The sequence below is a fragment of the Tympanuchus pallidicinctus genome, unplaced genomic scaffold (genome assembly GCF_026119805.1).
Source record: "Tympanuchus pallidicinctus isolate F22 unplaced genomic scaffold, pur_lepc_1.0 scaffold8, whole genome shotgun sequence".
Lineage (NCBI taxonomy): Eukaryota > Metazoa > Chordata > Aves > Galliformes > Phasianidae > Tympanuchus > Tympanuchus pallidicinctus.
This window is the reverse complement of record NW_026294802.1, coordinates 36,249,257-36,271,012: the sequence shown is the minus strand read 5'-3', so window position 1 is coordinate 36,271,012 and position 21,756 is coordinate 36,249,257.

The following is a 21,756-nucleotide window of genomic DNA, read 5'->3' as shown; positions in this document are numbered from 1 at the left end:
AAGTTCCAAAGGGCTTAAGGGGATATACTGTCTCTGCATCCATCTGATAGCTGTGAATGAGCATTGTATATTGAGGTGATAAATGGTTCCCACACTGTTAGACATCTTTATTGACAACAAGGACAATCCTAGAATACAACATCAGTAACTTTGTTGATGATACTAAATTAGAGGGAATCACTGACACAGAGAATAGCTGCAGTTAGAAGATGCCTCTGTAAACATGAGGTCAGAGCCAACAGTATCTGTAGAAAAGTCAGCAGTGGAAAATACAGAACCACTCTGCACCTGAAGCAGAGAGCCACCTAGCAGTATAGACTGAGAAGCTCATAAGCTCAGAAGCCCTGGTATAGTCAGACATTTCCTCTGCTAAGAGCCTGGTTCAAGCGGTGTTTGTACACAGATTACAAAGCTGATTCAACCAACACTAGGAGGAGAATTATTTTTTATTTTTTATTTGTTTTAGATATTTATTTTAAGTATTTGAACAATATGTTTTGGTTTTTTTAGAGGTATAGTGAATGTTCTGCATGTGAAATTGTGATCTGGCTGGCTTCTGGAATTCGTCTAGCTTATCTCCTCAGCTTTTGTGTCTCAGTTTGGTGCCAGCAAGGCTGATTGTGTTACTCTTGGAGTAGAATAAATTGGTAAGAAGGAGTTCCTTTGGTGACATCAAGCCCAGACAGATTTATCTAATGTCTTTGACAGAAAAATAACCACAAAAGGGACATACTATTGTGTTCTAAAACCTCTGTGGTGGCCAAAACTGCCCCTAGAGACAACTTCAGCTTCCAGAATTTGTATCACAGGAGCAAGGATCAATGATATAAAAGCTCAGTTGCTCAATGCTTATTCTTCAACACATTTAAATTTTTTCCAAGTAGTTCTTTGTTATGGTTAAAACCAAGTGTTGTGTTATATCAACTTCTATTTGCAAGAGGAATTATTTTTTCAGTCTTAAAGTACAAAAAACCTCATTTGGTTATGTAGTTATACATTACTGCCATTTTTCCCCCCATGATATATATATTCTAAATGCTATTGTACTAGCATGAAATAGCTCCAGGTGAATACTCTATCATCAATCCTGGAATATTAATTCTTAACCTGTATGAGTTATGCTAATGAATCTATCACATATGCTCACATATACATATGCTTCTTGCAAAATACTTCACTTTCAATTTTGGATTTCTTAAAACATTTTTGAAAAGTGAAAAACTTGAATGTGTTTTGTGTTGGTATACATTTATTTATTACAAAGTATGTTGCTAGTCAGAACACACATTAGAAATACAATAAAAAAGCAGCTGGAATCTCCTGCACAGTTTAAAGTACAACAAGGGTTTTCCCGTCTCTTCTTGATAACTGCAGCTATAATGTAATACAGTGGCAGAAAAGTAAATTACACACAAAAAAATCCATTTCCATGCTAATAGAGTGTGTTGTATGAGACTGTTAGCATGCTTTCAGAGAGTAAATAGATGTTATTTAAGAAACTCACTTCTTAGAATAAAGATGTACATTAAAATGACTGTCTAAAAGATTCTAGTCAGCTAAAAATCGACTTGCTCTTAATGAAAACAGTTATTTCAAACTAGAAAATGCCAATGAGACCAATGACTAGATAAAAAGAGGTTAAGAGCTGTAAAGACCAGGATTTTCTATTTCACAGCTCTTTAAATGGTTTCACAACAATATTTTAAGAATAAATAATATATGCCTGTGAAATTCTGTGGATGTCAACTGTCAATAGCTTCTGCCAGTTTTCAGACTGTAGAAATCAAATTCCTAACAAAAAATCTTTAACCTGAAAGATACTTGTAGAGAATTTGAGCTGAGAACTGTCCTAATCAAATTTGAGCAAGGATAGTGAAACTGTATATATGTGTATGCTTGAGGATGATCGAGACTAAGAAAGAGATGAAATTTGTGTGTAGGCACCAATGGTACATTGCTAACGATTTTTCCCATTACATGAAAAGATTAAAAGTCTTCCAAAGCAGACAAGCAAATGGCACAGTCACAGCTGCCTATTGATATGTTCTGCTTTCCAGTAGGTCTACTCAATCAGTCTTCCTGTAATACAGTGTTCGCTCTATAATAATTTCTTACCATTAGTAGAATGTGAATACTGATGTCTTTAAAAGCAGAAGTGATTCTTACACATGGAAGCTGAGAATCTGCTTTGTTAGAGGTGCTGCTTTTCACCACTTTTATTTGCAGTCATTTAGGGAGATAGATGTGTGCTTCAACAAACGTTTGCAGAGAGCAAAACAGTAAAAAATTCTATTGAGGGTGTTCACATTGGGTTTGCTAACAAAAATATTTTTAAAGCTGTATTTTGTCTTTTTCACATAGTACTAACCAATCCATATATTTGTACAGTGTTTTTTCTTCTTTGTTTAGAAAACTGTGATATAATAGTTGTAATATGCAGCATAACTTCTTGCTCTGTTTGATTTGTAGCAGATTTATCATAGAATCTTTTGAGTTAGAAGGGACCTTTTAGGGTCATCTAGCTCAACTTCCCTTCAGTGAACAGGTACACCTACAGCTAGATCAGTTTGCTCAGAGCTTGGTTCAGCCTGACCTTGAACATCTGAAGAGATAGTATCAAACCACCTCTCTTCATTACACTTATCACAAAAACAAACAAATAAGCAAACAATAAATAATAAAAATAATAATTAAAAATTCTTATATGCAACGCACACCATTCCCTCCCCTCCCCTACTGTTTTTTGTTTTGTTTTGTTTTTTTAATCACAGCATACACTACTAAAATATCTGCCTCCTTCCTTATAGCCCCCTTTAACTGGGGAGGTTGGGGATATATGACTGGTTAGACTCCAGTTTTGCCATCAATGTGTTGAATAATGTGAAGACAGAATTTATTAATATGGATCTTGTCGGTTGAAATTCTGTTTCACCTCTAAATATGAAATATATATTGGAGAATAAAGGAAGCCTTTCTCTTACAGCTGAATCCCTCAGTAGTGTTTACTTTGTTATCTAACTTTGTTTACCTTCCCCATTGTACATTTAGTGGGAGTTAACCTATCATACCCTACAGTTATAAAAAGAAGGGAAGAAAATCCAAGCCCGTATATCCTGACGAGCTTTTCAGACAAGCTAGATCTCTGTCTGGTTAATGATACCAGTTCACATAGGTGAACAAATAGCAGCAAAACTGATGTAGTGACATTACAGTGGAAGAATTTGAGCAAATACTGAATTACTAGAAGTTCTTGCCAAGGCTTTGAATACTGGACGTCACATCAAGAAGTACTTAGGCTTGTGAATTGCCTGTATAAATCTAACTTGCTGTGAGTTTATAAGCAGCTATTCACAGTTTTCCCTGATTTCCCATTCCCTTCTTATGGGTAAAACTATGGTTTTCTTTTCCATTTACTATGAGATGTTCTATTGATCACCCATTCTTCATCTAGATAGTGTAGCTGTATCTATACTTGGCAGAAGAATGGGTTTATACCAAATGATAGAGACTGGGTAAATATGGTTTGATGTTCAGCCTAATGGGAAAACAGGTTAGCCCAAAAAGCAAGACTGATTTGTGGTTTCTTTTTTTGTTTTGTGTTTCACTTTTATGAGGGCTGCTCCAAAAGCAGTGCCTCCTACGCCACCATGATGCCAGAGGCAGATGGCGGTATAGCAGCAGAAGCTGAATCTTCCCACAAGTATGCCATTGCATGTTCTTGCCCTGTGACAGATGGCAGCAGAATGGTAATCTGACAAATATAGCATCTGATGTTGAAATGGGTATGCAGCAAAGGTATGTCATTTAATTCCTCCATGCAAGAAAAAAATGGCACCCATTGATGTTCATTAATGCTTGATGAACATTTACGTTGACCAAAGAGTGGATGTGGATGGATTTTCTTAAATTTTAGATCCATACCTTCCATTTAAAGTAGTATTATGAAAAGTTTAAAAGAACAAGGCAATACAATATTTTGGAAATAATACTCAGCAATGATTAAATAACTGTTTACACTAAATATTAATGTCTCTGACTTTCAAAAGGAACTTGACATAAACAGTTTTGGGATAGATTATTTCTTTCAGCTTTCATTGGGATCAATCATTTGAAATTACATTTTATTCTCAACTCTCTTTTTGCTAAGCCCAATCTTTCAAAGATTACTTAATAACTTCCATATTGCAGAATGTTGCTGTCAAATCCAATGTTAATATCCCCAAAAAGTTCCTTTATTTTCTCCCAAAGGCTGTAACTCACAAAGATCTTGTCAAAATGTCCTTAGTAGTTCATTTTCTCAGATGTCTTAGGAGCACAATTTTTGTTTTTGGAAATTATGTATGAATTCTGTCAACTGTAGGGAGAGTCATAAAAATATATTGAAATAACTCATCAGAATTTTAAAAAACGCATTCACCTCTGTTTCACCTCTGTGCCAGGGAAGATCATGGAACAGATCCTCCCTCATTACCAGTACAAACTGGAGGATGAAAAGATTGAGTGCAGCCCTGCTGAAAAAGACCTGGGGGTACAAAATGATCCATAGAATGGAATACCTCTCCTATGAGGACAAGCTGAGAGCCAGAGCTGTTCAGCCTGGAATAGAGAAGGCTCCGAGTTGATCTGATAGCAGCCTTTTAGTAACTAAAGGGGAGCTACATGAAAGAAGGGGATAGACTCTCTAGCAGGGTCTGAAATCTTTAACAGTGAGGGTGGAGAGGCACTGGAACAAGTTGCCTAGTAGTGTAGTTGATGTTCTGTCCCTGGAGGCTGGATAAGACCCTGGGCAACCTGATCTAGATGTTGCATCCCTGTTCAGTGCAGGGGAGTTGGACTAGATGGCCCTCAGTTCTCCCTTCCAAGTCTAAGGATTCTATGATTCTATGATTCTATTAGGGCTTGGCAGCAAATGTTTTCTGTGAAAACTCTGGGGATGTTTTCCTGACTTGTACTGAAGCATTATTTTGTTGGAGATTTTTTACACAGCAAGGAAATAAACTCTGGCAGCTGATTAAGTAAAGCTGTCTTTTAGAAATGTTTTTTCCTTATTATAAATGTTAATAATGGGAGAATGTTGAGGGTTATTTTCCCAGCTGTAAGATTTATCTTTCTTCTGTTTAGTATCCTATGCAATGACCCCTCTGAATAAAAGGAGAGTTTGTCTCTAGAAAACAGTATTACTTATACACATTTTATTTATCTATTCATTGTAAGCTTTAGTAAGATCCCTAGAGCATATTTATTTTTTCTACTTCCCGGAAGCTGTTGTGAAAGTTGTGTTATGACTATGTTTGTTTTGCATAGTTGTGTTGCTTCGTTTCATCTGTGCTAACATATCTGTAATCCATCTAATACTTTTTCGTCTACTGTAAATGAGATTTACATGGCATAAATAATGTTAATCTGATTCTCCTAAGTAAAAATCAAATTTACTAGCTTGCAAAGTTTTCTACATCTAGTATTTCTGTATCTAAAATGTTGAGAAAAATGAATTTATTAGTGTGCAATAAAGAAAGCTTGGCTTTCACAGATTTGTCTAAACCTCAACATGAGAGATGCTTGTGTTGTGCTAAATTCAAAGCATCACTGCAGACTTAGAGTTAGGAGAAAGTCATCACTTCTGACTCCCTAGGATTTTCATTGCCATTTCCTAGTATTATCCTTATGTCAGTGTTAGTGTTTTATAAGGGCTTCTCTGAAAGTAATGCTTTCTGTGTTATTACATTGACCCACAATGTCAGAGGTGGATGTTGGTGTTATGGCAGTAGACGCTGAACCTTCCCACCAACGTTGCATTACATTTTGTTGCCATGCAATAGATGGCAGCAAGGGGGCAGTCTGACAAAATAGCATCTGACATAAAAATACATACGAAGCAAAGATGTGTAATTAAAATCCTCCATGAGGAAAAAATGGCAACCATTGACATCCATTAATGCTTGCTGAATGCTTACAAAGATCAAAGAGGGGATGTGAGTTCTATCAAATAGTGTTGTTTTGCTCTTCATATCTGGTAGTTTCCATGGAAATCAATGGAAGGTATTACTTTTGGAAGTAACTTACGTAGATGCTGTATTTAAATGGAAGAAATATTTCAAAAATCACATCAGTCAGCTGCAATGAAGCTTCATATCAGATCAGTGTGGGACTATAAATTTTAAATGTTCTTAATTAAAGAAAGTTCATTCAAAATTATAAACAATAACTATGTTTTCTACAGATTGTATCCTTCCTGAAGGGGGACTCTAAAATTTTAATGACTTAATTTCTATTTCAAATATTTCATACTACTCTGCATAGAAATCAAGCACACAGGTAGTTCTTTGAAACCTGCTAATCATCTACATCATGTAGCCTAATATATGATTGATGTTTGCCAAGGCTGTTTCTGTTTGGCTTTTTCTGTTTTAAACATTTCACATTAAACTGTACTATGAGTTATTCTGAAAATGCATGCTATGATTTGGTACTCCTTCATACAATTCTCAAGGAAGTCTTCTTTTAAAGAGACCAAGCCAGAAACAATAGTTTCTTTTTCTGCCCTCAGCCAGCCTCTACCTATTCAAATCACACTTGTTCTCATGGAAAGCATTGTGAACGGTCAGAGAAAAGAAGGAATCAAACTTTAGGCTTGGGACACTAGCTCTGGGCAGAAATTTCTAGACTCCTGCTATTATAAACTAATAGGTGGCATTATTTTTTAAACTACAGGTGCACAGAAGCCATCTTCACAACAGAAAGTGTACCTATTCCAACTTCAAAACCATTTGCACTTGTCAAAAATAAACAAACAAAACAGTAAACAATAAAAAAACTTGAGCAGATTACAGTGGTAAGGGGTCTGCTTGGCCTGGAAACTACTGAAAATAGCAGCTTCTTCAGAAAGGACAATTGTTCAACTGTACTATTATGGAAATCCATAGGAGTCTCATCAGAACCTTACATGAGGTTTTAACCAAAGTTTGCTAAATCCTATGAAACTTTCCTGACCTTTTGATGCCTACCATTTCAGTATCCTGAAGCATGGCTTCTCAACATGATCACCCAGAAAGTGGCTTTTTCTTCATTTTCATTGTCTAGGCTCAGGCATTGCTGCCAGCTTAAGTACATTTTGTCTACAGGAGCCCTGGATTTCTTTTAGAGAGCTTGATGATGTACAAGTAGCAATCAGTCACAGAACTTTTCAATAGGGTAGTTGCAGTCCAGGAACCAACCAAATTTTTGAAAGCTTTTGAATATTTCTTCAACTTAATTGACCAAATCCATCTGGAGGGAGTACATTAAAGGCTGCAGAACATTTGCTCTGTGTTGAAGAGCATTGTACCTTTCATATCTGCAGTGCAATGTTTAGTTGACAGGCTTAATTGTTCCCATATCCAGCATTCCTCATTAGTTTGCATTCAGTGCTTTGTCTTTTATGGATGGTAGATTATTTGACATGACTTGGTATTGCAGAAATTGTTATTTCCAAGCTGCTGCTGAGAGACTGCAAATGATTTTTATTATCTTACACCCACAAGTTTATACTTTCACATTCTTTTACCCAATCCTAATGAACCTTGCTTAAAAAGGAAAATTTAAGCATGACTATTTACTCAATGCAATTTCACATACATTATTTTTAAAGGGAGTGTCTTGAGACTTGCACAGTACAGATGCCAGGAAGTATCCAAACATTCACTGATTACAATAACAGTTTGGTCACAGATAATGTAATTCTCCACTCTGACTATTAATACAGAAATATGAAAGTGGGGTCGTTGTTGGCTTCACCCCCTCCCCCTCCCCCCAAAAATATTTTTTAAAATGTTCTGCTATTATGCCATGTAAATTTCAACATTCTTGGAATGACACTGTTTCTGTTTGTGATCTCCATAGGAACTACTAAGTATCTTTGTGGTACAGTAATAGCAATATTAGTTAATTAGATAGTTATTATGCTGTCACAATAGCTTACAATAGCTAAAAACTTAAGCTTGCTTGATGTTGTGTCTTGTTTGTACAGTGTCTGTGTTTGTATTATCCATAGTAATACATTCAGAATTCCTTCTATTTTCTATATATGTGAGTTAATTTTTCTATATTTACCTAGTATCTTGAGTTAGTATTCCCCAGCTTGATGGAGCAAGAAAAGATGGTACCATATGGACAGGGCCTTTATAAGCAGAACACTTTGTCATACTTATTTGTTCTTAAACATCTTGCTGTTGTTTTTACATAACTTATTGAGTTATCATCACTGGCTTTTCTCTGTCTTTTGACATGCTTTTGCTCTGTAGGTATACCTGATTTCATTTCTGCTTCCCTTCATTTTAGATATATTAAGTACTTGTGAAGCTATCTTGAAACATATATAATGGCTACAGATTTCTGACTTGGTTATTTTGTTTGTTTGTTTGTTTGTTTCTTGTGTTTTGTTTCTGTCTGTCTGTTTCCTCTCTTGTGTGTGCCAAACACTTTGAAAATGTGTTTGAAGTTTCTCAGTCAGTTCCCATCTCTGAGTCTATGTTTCAGGAACAAGAGTATTGGCTAAACAGAGAGGAAATCCCCTCTTCAAAAATGAGACCATTTCAGTGCCAGGCTGTGATTTAAAGAGGTTGGAAAGTTTTCTGATGTCTGAATAGTTGTGTACTTCATACTGTTCAGAATAAATGTTCAGTGAATTAATGGCCCAGAAACATGACTTTCGGCTTTCACCCTGCATATGGTTTTATGTACCCATGAAATATTTGCTTTATGTCAGCTCCTATGTTACTGTTCAGGGCCCTCTTGCATTCACAGCTCATTCACAAACAGGCAGTAGGTGACAACTACCTTTAGAACTAGATACTAAATTTTACATTAGCTATTGTTTTAATGGATGGAGGAATTTCACAGCTAAGTATTTTTTGATTGCTTGTGGCCTTCCAGAGAGATTGCAACTGCAACTCATGGTTAATGCTTGTCTCCTCTGCTACAGAACTCAGACTGGAACACATTTGTGTTTTGATCTGCATGGTGCTGTCTACTCATAGCACTTTGCATTACATCACTGTAAGCTGAGCTAGAGAATTCAGCAGTGGTCTTTTCCAGATGATTTTTACTATGACAGATAAGCAGACTGAAGAAAAGCAATTTACCATTCCCACAAGTTATGAAATTTCATTTATTTCTTCTGATGTCCCTTTGCATTCAGTCTTTCATTTTCTCTAGGTGCCCATTTAAACATACCAGGTCTCCTCAGTTTCAGTCTGTCAGCTCACAGAAAGTTACTGAAACATGCTTAGTAGTCATTGTAGTTTGTAGTTGTGGTTCTGGATTGCTTCTTCCCTGACCTCCATTTCCATTGCAAAAAATGTCATCAACAATTTTGGTTTCTGGGAGATACTTACAGTCTGACAGCAACAGTCCCATTTTTGGCTGCAATTTTCTTTTACTCTACCAGAACATACTCTTGGCATATGAAGACACTAATGCGTTTGCTCTGAATAGGTCTGACTTCCTTGGTCATTGCTAGTGAAGAGCTGAAAGTACTTTGCCGCTAGACTCCAATTCACCTTTGATCTAATAGTGCAGTTATAGTTGAATAGCTGGCAGTCCCCTGCAATGCATCTCATGGGGAATTTTGGATTTTCTTAACTCATTTCTGACATTCACTTCTTTGAAAACCTCTACATCTCCAGCCATAACAGGTACTACTATTTTTTCATCTTTCAGACCAGAGATAAATACATCCAGCTGCACACTATTATTGGCTAACTTTCAATGTTGGTCTGGAGACGTATTCACTGATAATGCCAGGGGGATCTCTGCCATGATATTTAATCTACACTCAAAGACTGCATTGATTGCTTTCAGCCTGGGTTAGCTGCAATTTTAAATCTCGTTTAACCAAATGGCAAAAGTCAAAGGCAGGAAAGCTGAATGTAACATTTTTAGAGGATTCTCATCTTTCTTATCTTCTTGCTTTCTGGGACTGTTCAGTTTGGAGAAGAGGTGGATTCAGGGGAATCTTATTAATGTGCATAAATACCTGAAGGCAGGATGCAGTGAGGATGGAGCCATAATGTTTGCAGTAATGCTCAGAGCCATGAAAAGAGGCAGTGGACACAAACTGGAACACAATAGGTTTTCTCTAAACATCAGGAAGCATTTCTTTCTTGTACAGGTGTCAGAGTACTGGCACTTGCTCAAAGCGGCTGTGGAGCCTTCTCCTGCCTGGACATGAGCCTGTGCAACTTGCTAAGAGTATCCCTTTTTGAACAAGGGATTGGACCCGGTGACATCCTAGGGTCTTTGTCAATGCTTACTATTCTGTAATTTTGCTTGAACTCTTGTGCTCTACTTACTGACCAGAAAACTCTGATTGTATTGGTTCATGTTCATTCTGAAGATTTTATTAAGAAAGAATCACTAAATCTTATTTTGTAGTATACCTGTACTGAGCTATGATTTTTTTATTGGCTGTATTCTGCTCTCTGGTTTCATTTAGGATGAGCTGAAGTATTTATTGTACACTGCAAGTGGCTTTGCTCTTTCTACCGAGTGCTTCATCTAACCTTTCTCTTAGGGAGCATTTTTTTATGGCTAAACATGGAAATAAAACAGGGCAGTCTTCCCAATGCTCAGAGTGGAACAGTCAGGTGTTTTGACATCTGGACATACAATCAATATGAAAATTATTAATTTCTCACAGATAAGTTCTTACCTGATGAAGCTCTGGTAGTGACTGTGGGTAGATATAGAAATGAAACTTGCTGAACACATTTTCCTCAGAAAGTATACATGGTACACTTAGTAAAAGGAAAATAATCAGTGGCATTGAAAAGAGATCTAGGAAATATCTTATGATGACATGGTATCATGACACTCATTCTACCAATTATAAACTTATGTTGAGAGTTCTTTGCATATTGCTTCAAACTAAGCATACTTCAGTATAACTTTTAATACCTGTAACTTGTTCGTTTTGGCCTACTATATGAATGCTTGTAGTGAAAAGTAAACCTTTAGACACATAAAATGAATAAAATAATATTCAATTTAAAAATGTAATTAATTTTGTAAAGTCAAAGTGTATATAATTGTATTATGCATTAAATCTGGCTCTTCAGTACTTCCAGTATTTTATGTAAAATTTTTCAAAGTAAAAAATATTTTAAAGTCATTTAATAGCCGTTTCTATCCAAACCAGTGATTTGTTAAAATATTTTTTGTAGGGTTTTTTCTTTTTCATTCCATTTTGGAATAAGAAGTTGATTCATTATCCAAGACTCTTTTGTCAAACAAAAATTTGCCTGCCATGCAATTTAAACTTGAAAGAACAGAGCTTCAGGTCCTGGTTTTCTTCGTCTCCTGGAGTTCCAGAGGCCTTGTGGGTGAAACCTTTAAAAAGTTCATCATGTTCTACTATCAAAGTTCAAGAATTGTATACAATGTTTTCTCCTTTTCCATGTATTCTGAGCAGACATACTAAGACATACTGAAATCTGTTTTGTGTTTCTAGATTCTATGGAACATTTTTCCTTGAATTGTTGCATGAGCTCCCACAAAACTTGCAAAGTAAGAATGGAAATGGAGCATTTCTCTCATGGCATAAGCTTGTGCATGATGGCTCTCTTTGACGGGCTTTAAGACTTTGACAGGCTTATAAATTCCAAGATTACCCTAGTTTCCTCATGAAACTGTCATGGAGGAGGGAAAGTATTGGAAATATGAAGGCGATGTTTTCCCTAATGGAATAGGTATTCCATTAGAGCATGAGAACAATATTCACAACTGGCATCTAGACTAATGATGTGATATATGTAATGATTTTATGTACTACATCTTGGAATCTTTTCTCATTTAAAGACTCCAGCATTTATTTTCTGAAGTATGCACAGCTTTGCACTGCTATCGTAATATGACTCCAGGTTCATTATCGAAGCTGTGAAGAGGAAGCAGTCTGCTATGACTCATCTTCAGCCTGATTTTTGTCTTGATAATCTCTTCAGAATAGATTTCCTAAATGGAGCTAGAGTAGGCAATGTTTATAAACTTGGTTGATATATGCTTCCTTCTAAAATATCAGTGTCAAGCATTTGAGTTTCTTTTACAATAAGTTTAGAAAATTTAGATTTTTAAATCTAAGATTCTCAACAACATTCATGCTGAGAGAAATCCATTTGAGAAATGACGAGTAAAATGATGTGACACAAGCTAATATATTTTTAGAGTGTAAGGATGTGAAATCAACTCTTTGTCAGGAGTTACATGGTCCATAATCACTGAAGCTGTGACTTTAAGTTAGGTTTTCTCTTCCCAACAAAATCATTACATCAAGCTATGAAATCATGATTTCTCCTACTATTTTGATAAATAAATGTTTGTCTTCTCCTTCCATAGGAAGGGTAAAATATCAGGAAGGACAGACAGACTGCCTAAAGGCCCTATGCTTACTTTTGAAGTCCTTCCTTGAGGTGAGGTTTCAAAATTTTTTACATAGGTGTGGTTTGGACACATTCCATATGAACACCATTGTCTTTAAACTCAAGAATTAACTAAGAATGGAACTTCATAAGCATCACTGCCAATTCTGACTTTTCCATCTATGTTGTCTTATAGTTTTTGCTGGAGTAGGAGAGGAGATGACATGAATAAATGCAGATCTTTGTTATCCTGAGCATGGGTAAGCAGAAGACAAGTACAAGCCAGGTCAGTTCTGTCAGGATGATACTGTAAATTTTAGTTGTAAGACATAAAAATAACTGTGGGCATTTTCCCCTGAATGTGTATTTGTCTTCAAAATTAGGCAGGGATTTTGAGAATGCCAATGATTCCAAAAGTCACTAATGTGATTATAGCTTTTCATTATGTGGCTTGCTCAGTAACAACATGAAAATAATACCTAAGTTTGTGGCTTAATGTGGCAATCTCTCAGTATTTACTTCCTTCTGAACTGATTTAAGGAATGAAAGGAACAAATGCAGGATTACTATTTCTTAGCAAGAATACCGTTGTTTGTAGTATTAAAGCATTCTTTGCAGTGTTTTAGGAAAATAAGTGTTTAAAGCCTCTTTGCAGTGTTTTAGGAAAATAAACATATAGACTATGAGAGCACAGATAAGAAATTCATATTTTGGGAGACATTCTGATGTTTCTTAATGAAGATCTCCCATTAAGACGTTAAACGATTAATCTCATTTTTAGCATTCTATGAGCCTTTCTGTGTCAGAGAATTTGAGGAAACATGATCAATGTGATGTACAATGTTATAGTTGGGACTCACCCTAGAAGACGTATTTTCTAATTTATTTAATTTCCAATTAGATATGTATTTTTAAGGAGTGATATTATCATACTTTTAGATTACCAATCAGTCAATGTCCAGGTTACTTGGATTGTTTCTGAGACAATGTGTAACATCTCATACAAATTAAGGTTAAAAACTCATACCCTGATGACAGATGTTTGTCAAGATTCTGCCTAAATACAGCATTTGTAGTGTTTGGGGAAAAAAAAATGAAGTCTAACTAACAAAACAAACAAAAATAAAAACATCCCAAAACACAAAAAAGAAAACAACATGATGAAATGTCCTTGATTTAATCTGTTATTTTTATTTGGAAAGGCATTTTTAATGCCTTTCCTTTGTATGTGTGCAGTGAAGTAACGTTTCCTTTTTTCTGCTTTTAGTCAATTTTGAAAGTATTTAAAAATTTGTATGTAAATGAGCACATCATATTGTGAAAGTTCATAGCACAAACTTGAAGTACTGTAGCTGGATTTTAAATAAGATACTAAACACTCAAATATTTAAATAAGTTTCTTTTTCCTTCAGAAATCCCAAGGCATTTACTTCTCTTTCTTTGCACAACTGCTGAAGACTTATTGGTATTCATTATTGTTACTATTATTATCTTTTGTATTTGTGTTTTGCTATTAAGCAAAAGCTTAATTACGTTTCAGCCATGGTTTGTCAAAATTTGAACAATAATTTTGATTGAAAATTATTAATGCTATAAGCAAAAGCAATAGCATAATGAGAAAAAAGAATTCAAATTTCCAATTTCAAACATTGAATTCCAATTCAAACATTCAAATTTTGTCTTAAAACTTTTCTGACAACGCAATAAGGGAATGAATTAAGAGATTTAGTTATCCTAGAGACCATCTTTCATTCTATAGTAAAGCGTGACACGTGAACACATGCTGGAACTATAACATGTGATTACATTTTAATGATAACCTCCATCACTAGTTATTATTGCATGCAAGAATCTATAAATTAAACTTACAGTAGTGAGCATTTTAAACTGTTCTTCTGAAGATAATCTGGAATTTGGAAACAACTATATTTTCAAGCTTTTTTGTTTGTTTGTTTTGTTTTGTTTCAGATTTTATTCTTTTAAAGTATAATTAAATGGTAGTACTTACTAATCTGTTACTAGATTTGTATGAGAACAAATATTTCTATACATAAGTTAAAATCTTAATCCTTAAATTGACAGTAAGAGATATTTTCATTTACAGCTGATACAGGAAAAGTCTCAAAGGAGAAGAAGGTATGTGAAGGACTAAGTAGGACTATGATTTTTCTGTCCAGTAATGAGCTAGGATTTGATGGACAGATGAAAATTCAATGTTGTTCATTAGTAATAACATAAGATTACAAGGGAAGGAGAAATTGTCCAGTATTTCTTTGTAGATGCTAGTTAGCATTCTGGCAGCTGACCAGCTTTAGATGACTAGAATATGTCAGGTTTACAGAAAACACTGGCAAAGGCTATCAAAGTATTAAAAGAAATGAAATAGCACCAGAAGTCAAGAAGAAACCATTTTCCTATTCATTATCAAAATTCAGTGTTTGAGCATATAACATACATCAGCTTATATAAATGAAAATTCCATGTAAAATCAATCTTTAAGATAATGTTTGTCTTGTTACTATTAAAAAGAATTATCTAATATTTCTTTGTAGGCATTAATTTGCATTTCAGCAGCTGGCCTTCAGTGGAAAGTTTGGTGTTCTATCTTTAGATATGACTTTGACATTTATTCTTAGCAAGGTAAATAGTGTTCTTATGTCTTTCATTTTAAGTGTATCCTTACAGAAAGAAAGATGAAGCAGACACAGTAATGATTTGACCTTTCCAAAAATATTTTCAGCTACTTGTTGCTCTATTAAACTGCTTTTCATGATTCAAAAGATGAATTCCAAGAGCCAATTATCACATATACTTTCAAAGCAGAGTTCACTGAATGCTTTCAAAACCTTTTCACAAACATTTCTGAACATTATCAAGATAAGGGAGGGTACGTATGGCTGAGTACTGATATATAAACACATCCAAATTTACATGTCAGTTTTCCTACACACTTACTTCCAGATACTTTATATTGTAGAAGATTGTAGAAAAGAGACTGCTTTGAATATAATTTCATCAATAATGCATCTTTTTTCTTAATGTAAAAGTATTTGGTTTATTTTTTTTTTGTTAGAAATTGTATTCTGCTGTTTCCATGAAGTAGTCCCAGTTTTCAAACCTGATTACTTCTGTCTGCTCATACAGTTCCCTTACAGGTACTCTCTGGATGGTCTTGTGTTGGGCACCATTCTGCACCAAGTCTAATTTCATTAACAGAATTAAACAGCATACATATTATTAAGTAGAAATTATGTCTTACATCATGTTGTTATATATTTGATGAATCTTTTTGACAAAGCCTTATATTTATTTTAAAATGCATTTATCACTGAGTATTGATGTACACGTGTCTATGGAAAATATCATATTACATTAAGCATTTAAGGTTTGGGTTTTTTTAAATAAAAATTGTAAATACTGGCTCTAGATATTACAGGGTGGCCTATTTTAGCATTCCATTTCCTCAAGAATAAATCACAAATATGCTAGCTTCTGGGAAATGCACTTTTCCTTACACCTTGTCTGTGCAAGTTCTCTAGGCTCCTGTTATCAATACTGAAAGGTTTCCTGAGGTTAAACATCTCAGGAAACCACTGTGTTTAACATGAACATCGAGAGTTAGATTAATCTTCTCTATAGACACCTTCAGTATAGATTTTTCTATCTGGATTTAATCAGTGTAAAGACAACATTTTATGTCAATGGAGAGTATTAGCCTTTGTTTCCATACAGAGAAATTGATGGTCATTTGCTATTTCAAGTGCTCTTTCAGAAATTCACATGTGCTAAATCATTCTTAAGCCTAAGATGTACTAAATTCTCCATGTATATATATTTGTGGAAGTCTAGTTTCCCTGGCATCTGAGTTTAGATATTGGTCAATATGTCACTGAGGATGTTGATTTGTTCTCCTTTGCTGATGGGAGTCCCACAGCAGGTTTTCACACTTTGCTCTGAAACTGGTCTACATCTGAGCTAGCGAGTGTAGGTTTCATTTAAACGAGTTGATGTAAGAAGGCATACAGATAATTGTTCTGTTCTGTTTTCCAAAGAGATTTTAAGATAAGATGAAGCAAGCCTTAAAGTACCTATTTGTCCCCTTAATGCACTTATTCATCTGGACACTTAGTACAGACCATGACCTGATTGAAATAATACTGAGGATTTCAATACTGTTTTCCAACTGCAGGCTCTTCATCTTAGTGTACCAGCAGTTGGGTGTTTTGTATTTTAATTTTCCTTCTGTTTCATTTCATATTGTTGTGACCCACAGCAGCCAATTTCTCCATAAACTTTACTGATTTGTAATGAAATATAGACTGGAGATTAAAATTAAAAAAAAAAAATCATACACAATTTTTAAATTTTCTCTTATAGAAATGGAGAAAAAATGTTAAAAATATTCAAGTGGCTGATTCTTTCTTTGGTGAGGCACTTGGAGAACAGGAGAGTCCTGAGGAAATTAGTTTAAATGTTCCTTATTTTTTGTTTATATACATATATATAATAGAATAATAATAATACATATATAAATAGAATATTTTTATTCATGTGAACAAATTGAAATGTAAAGAGCACTTTGAATTTCTAGAAATTCACAGCTTAGGGAATAAGACCTTAGAAAATAAATCTTACTCCTACATAAAGAATTAAGACAGAAACAGTATTGTTCTGTTTGCAGGAGTAGACTTACTGCATACAAGTAGCTCAAAACCTGCATAAAGTATGTAAAGCAAAATATCTCATCTTTGTCCTGTACTGGCCAAGTTAATACTGCAAAATACATCTTTGTTTTATTATCACTCCTTATTAGTTCCCCTTGTAATTATTATATATATTTTAAAAAATGGCAGCATAAAATTCTGTACGCATAGTTAAGATTAACATGTCTTAAAGATATAGTTGATGTAGCTGGTACATAACGTGTTCTGCATTTTGTGGGTGATTTTCAGAAAGACAAAAGGTGTTACTCATAATGCATCTTTTACTGGAAAATATGTGCTTACTAACTTAGCTTCAAACGCTCTTACAAGAAAATTTGCAGATGGAGAAAAAGGGCAAAAGGATGACATCTGGCACAGCAGACTTTCTAAGATGATTTTGGCATGCAGCCTGCATTAAACAGTAGATGCTGAGGAAAAAAAAAAAGTCATAAGTAAAATTAATACAATGAAAATTTTATTTGTAATCTTTAACAATTGCAAAATCTGTCCAAACTAGTCAAATTTCTCCAGTATATTGTCTGTCGTGTCATCCACTGGATCATCCTTCGAGCTTTAAGGGATCCCCAAAAACGGGTCTGAGGTGTGACATTCTGTCATTCTTATTACATCTACCCAGTGCAGCATTTTCTAATCGCTATACACTTGATTTCACCTTTTCAGTTTTCACCTGAGTGAATGATATACAAAAACATCCTCATCGTTACCAGACTTCATGCACTAAATTTTTCAGAAAGGCTGAGAGATGAAATGTGTGACATGCTGTTTGAAGTGTTGCCAAATGCATTTTAGATTTTAAACAAACAGTGCTATGGAAACTATGATATGTATGTCCTTGGAGGAAACAAGTACTTGCATTTCATCTACACAGCCAAAGAAACAGAAATGGTAGATGTTAGAATTATTAAACCTACATAAAGGCTGGGACAAATTTAGAGAGAATATCTGAGTCAAAAACAAGAATTACTAATTTTGTTGGCTTTTTTCTATCATCAAGTTAGTTAATGTACATTTTTGGTTTGTTTCACATATCCATGTCACCCTAAGGAGTGAAAGGGTGAAATTAAATTTTGGCTGATCAGTATCTCATTGTTTTATATGTTCAAGGAACTAATTCTGAGGATCTCTGAGTTACTGATTCTTTCTGTCTAGACTCTTCTGCATAGCTGAGAGGCTTTGCTGTCTTTAGTAGCACATACTCATTCAAGTGATACTCCCATGGTTTTTCAATAGCTGACGAGAAGTAGTGCTGCTAAACAGCTTTGAGCAACATGTTTATGTCTGTAAGTTCTAACCTGAAATCATAGTGCCACCACTCTCTGTTTCTGTTAGTTTAAGTGGATATAGGAATGTAAAATTCCACCTAGTATTATATGATCAACCTAATGTTTACATCAATGCTTTTGATTGGATTATTTTGGGTATGTTTTGAGTATTATTTGGATCTTAACTTCCTTGATTTCACTAGTCTTAGCTAGTACTAACTTATAGATATGTCTGTTTTAAGGTCTTGGATGTCTGTTATTGTTTTTCTTGTTTATTTTGTTTGAATGCTTACTTCATCAATTGGGTTCTTCTAATTTGACAGACCAAAAATAAATAAATAAATAAATAAATAAATAAATAAATAAATAAATAAATGAAAGTAAAGGGATTAAGGTTTCTATTCCCTATCCTCTGAATCAATTTTGACTGATCGAGTACTTGTAGAGTGAGCATTTGTTCTTTGGTGCCAGTTAGTCTAAGAATTTGATCCAGGCAATTCAATTGAAGACAGACTATGTATTTCGTGGGAAGTGGCTGCCAAGAACAGCAAAAACAGTGCTTTAGGTATTTAGAAAGAAGGAAGATAAGATCTGAGAGGACCGCAGTAGTTTGCAGGTGCGTAAATGAAAAAATTATGCAAGCTATAGGAGGAAAACTAGAAAGAGGGGAGTAAGTAGCAGTTAACAGTGTGATTGACAGATGAAATGTTTCATTGAGAAAGTGTCCAAGATCTGGGAGGGTTTGAATGTGACTGAAATATACACACTTACACTTTCACACAGCACTTTCAGTCATTTGTTTGGTTCATTTTCATGGCTTTCACTTAAAATAAGTTTTATTTTCATAGATTGCAAATAACCCAAGCCAGAAGTGTAAAAGGCATCTTCTCAAATATAACAGCAGTGTCTGCCAGAACGATGAGTAGCAGGTTCCATAGACAAGGACACTGCTCTGTTATTGGGAACTTCTTCCTGGCTGCATTGAGAAAGTTTTCTGCTTTACATTTACTGGTCAAAGACTGCTTCATTTTTAAGTGCAATGAAAACCACATGATTTCTCTCTCCAGACTGAGCTGACTGTATCTTGCTACTAATCTCTTACATCTCTTAGGCGGTTAGTTTGTGCTAAAGTTGGATATTGGACTGAAACACGTAGAGGCTTGATTGCAGACTGTAAATAAAGAGATGTAACTTGATTAACTTTGGAAGTTGTTTTCTTTTTTTCTTGTTGTTATTCTCATCTAATTAAGGTAATTGTTGTTAATTGAAAAGGCATGATTGGTTTAATTGGATCTGAAGATGCAACAAGAAAATCACTAATGATGAAGATGGAATTTATTTGATGGCAGCTACTCCAAACAAAAGTGTGGCCTGAGCATTATGGATCTCTTTAGAGAGAAACATTTGAGAAAACAGGTTTGCTGTTTTTTTTTTTTTTTTTTTTTTAAATCCCACTAGCTGTGAAGAGATGTAAGAGCATTGTACCGAAATTAAGTAGAAATAGTGTCAATTTGATACATCTCTCTAATTGTATTGCAAGCTGCTTTAGTTTGCAAGAGATGGTGGGGTTGGAAAGTTTATAGTGTTCAGGGATATGGGCTGTACTGATCATTGAGCTCTGGAAAGATCAGAGCATATTGTGCAGAAGTTTAGACTACATTAAAATTCACTGAATTTTTAGATAACATGGTCTCTCTTGATTTGTTCAGTTCCCTTTTTAATAAATGTATATTTAAAGAACTTAGGAATTAAAATTTGCTGGTGATATCCCACAAGGAATTAGGCAATAGGGCCTCATAATTTGGTGCCCAAAGAAACAAAGTCCAAACTCCCCCATGGGGGTCATAAAGCAAGGCTTTGAAGCCTTTGTAGAGGAGCAGTAGCATACTTAGTATAATTATTATTCTGACTACTTCAATGGGAATCATATTGTGAGATAAACGTTTTAGCAGCTTGACACTGAAAATGACTTTTCTGAAGAATCAGTTTTGTGGTTAATGTTCTGTAGTTTGTTTTTGAGAGATAAAAGATATTAGCAAAAACATAGTAAAAATGCATCATGTAAGTCACTGTCTACTCTAAGTAATGTTATAAACTGGGTCTGGTTTGTACAAACTTTTGTAGCAACACAAGAAAGAATGAGTCTAATCCTCAAAGATTATATTTATAAACTTCATTTTTATGAGATGAAGATTATTTTTATCTTTGTCTGGAAGTTGTCTTTGTTCTCTGTAGACCAGACTGGACCAAAAAGTTACATGAAAACATAACGGTATAAATATAACAATTTCACAATTTCAAGGGATACTGTGATCAGAATTAAAGGTATAGATTGAAAATAAAGAGGAATGCTGTCAATTTTAATTGGAAAAAGTGCAGTTTAAACTACTTGGAGAAATGATAAAGGCACAGGTGGTGTATTGCCAAAATAAACTGATTCAGTTTCTCTAATTCAGTGTAGTAATAAACTTACATCAGTTGAGCAAAAAATCCCAGGGAAGCAATGTTTTCTCTTTTTGCCAAAAAAAATGGCAGTCATTTTTGAAAATGCTATTCTGACTGTGACGTACCTCATATAACTTTATTCCTGTGAGCCTGGGATGGCTCACGTCCACTTGAGACCGTCCTATGCAAAGGGCTTGCTCTCATGGGCTGTTTACTAGGATTCTTTAAATATCTCCTTAGCTCTATAAATACTATGCTCCTTGCCTATGCAGATATACTCAGAGTGCACTTCTATGTGGAGGTGAAAAAAAATCAGGCTATGGAATTGTTTGGAAGTGGCCCATACTTTTGTATATTTTAGTCAAGAAGTCTGAAAAAGAGCACTGTCAAAATTTCTTTGGTCTCTTTCCCATATTCATTGGAACGGCTGAGGTGTAAAGACTTCTTTTTTGGTTTATTCTTTTGACTTGTATATTTTTGTTTTGCATTAAGAGGGAAGTGGGGGATGATGGAAAGAAAAATATGTATCTCTTTTAGAAGAAAAATTATTTGGAGAAAGATGGGAATTTGGAAGCAACGCCTTCACTAAAAAATAGCCATCACAGCTAATTGAGAATAGCAAAAAGTTTAAAATTCACTGGACAGTTAAATCTAGCAGAAACAACAACAGCAAACAAAATAAACAATGACATAGCAACTACAACCATCTGTGTTAAATTGGTTCTTCCACACTTTCTCCCAGATCCATCTTCTAAAGGAGATAGTTTACTGTTTTAAGGAAGGATATCAGAAACAAAACCAGCCAGGAGTGCTGCAAATCACTTCTAGTTCAGCTTTTCATAGGTGCAGAGAAAACTCTGATAAAGATACAGATTTGCTTTGCCTGGAAGGAAAGTTAAAGCTGCACTCCCTGGACAGCACACAGCTGCACTCTTT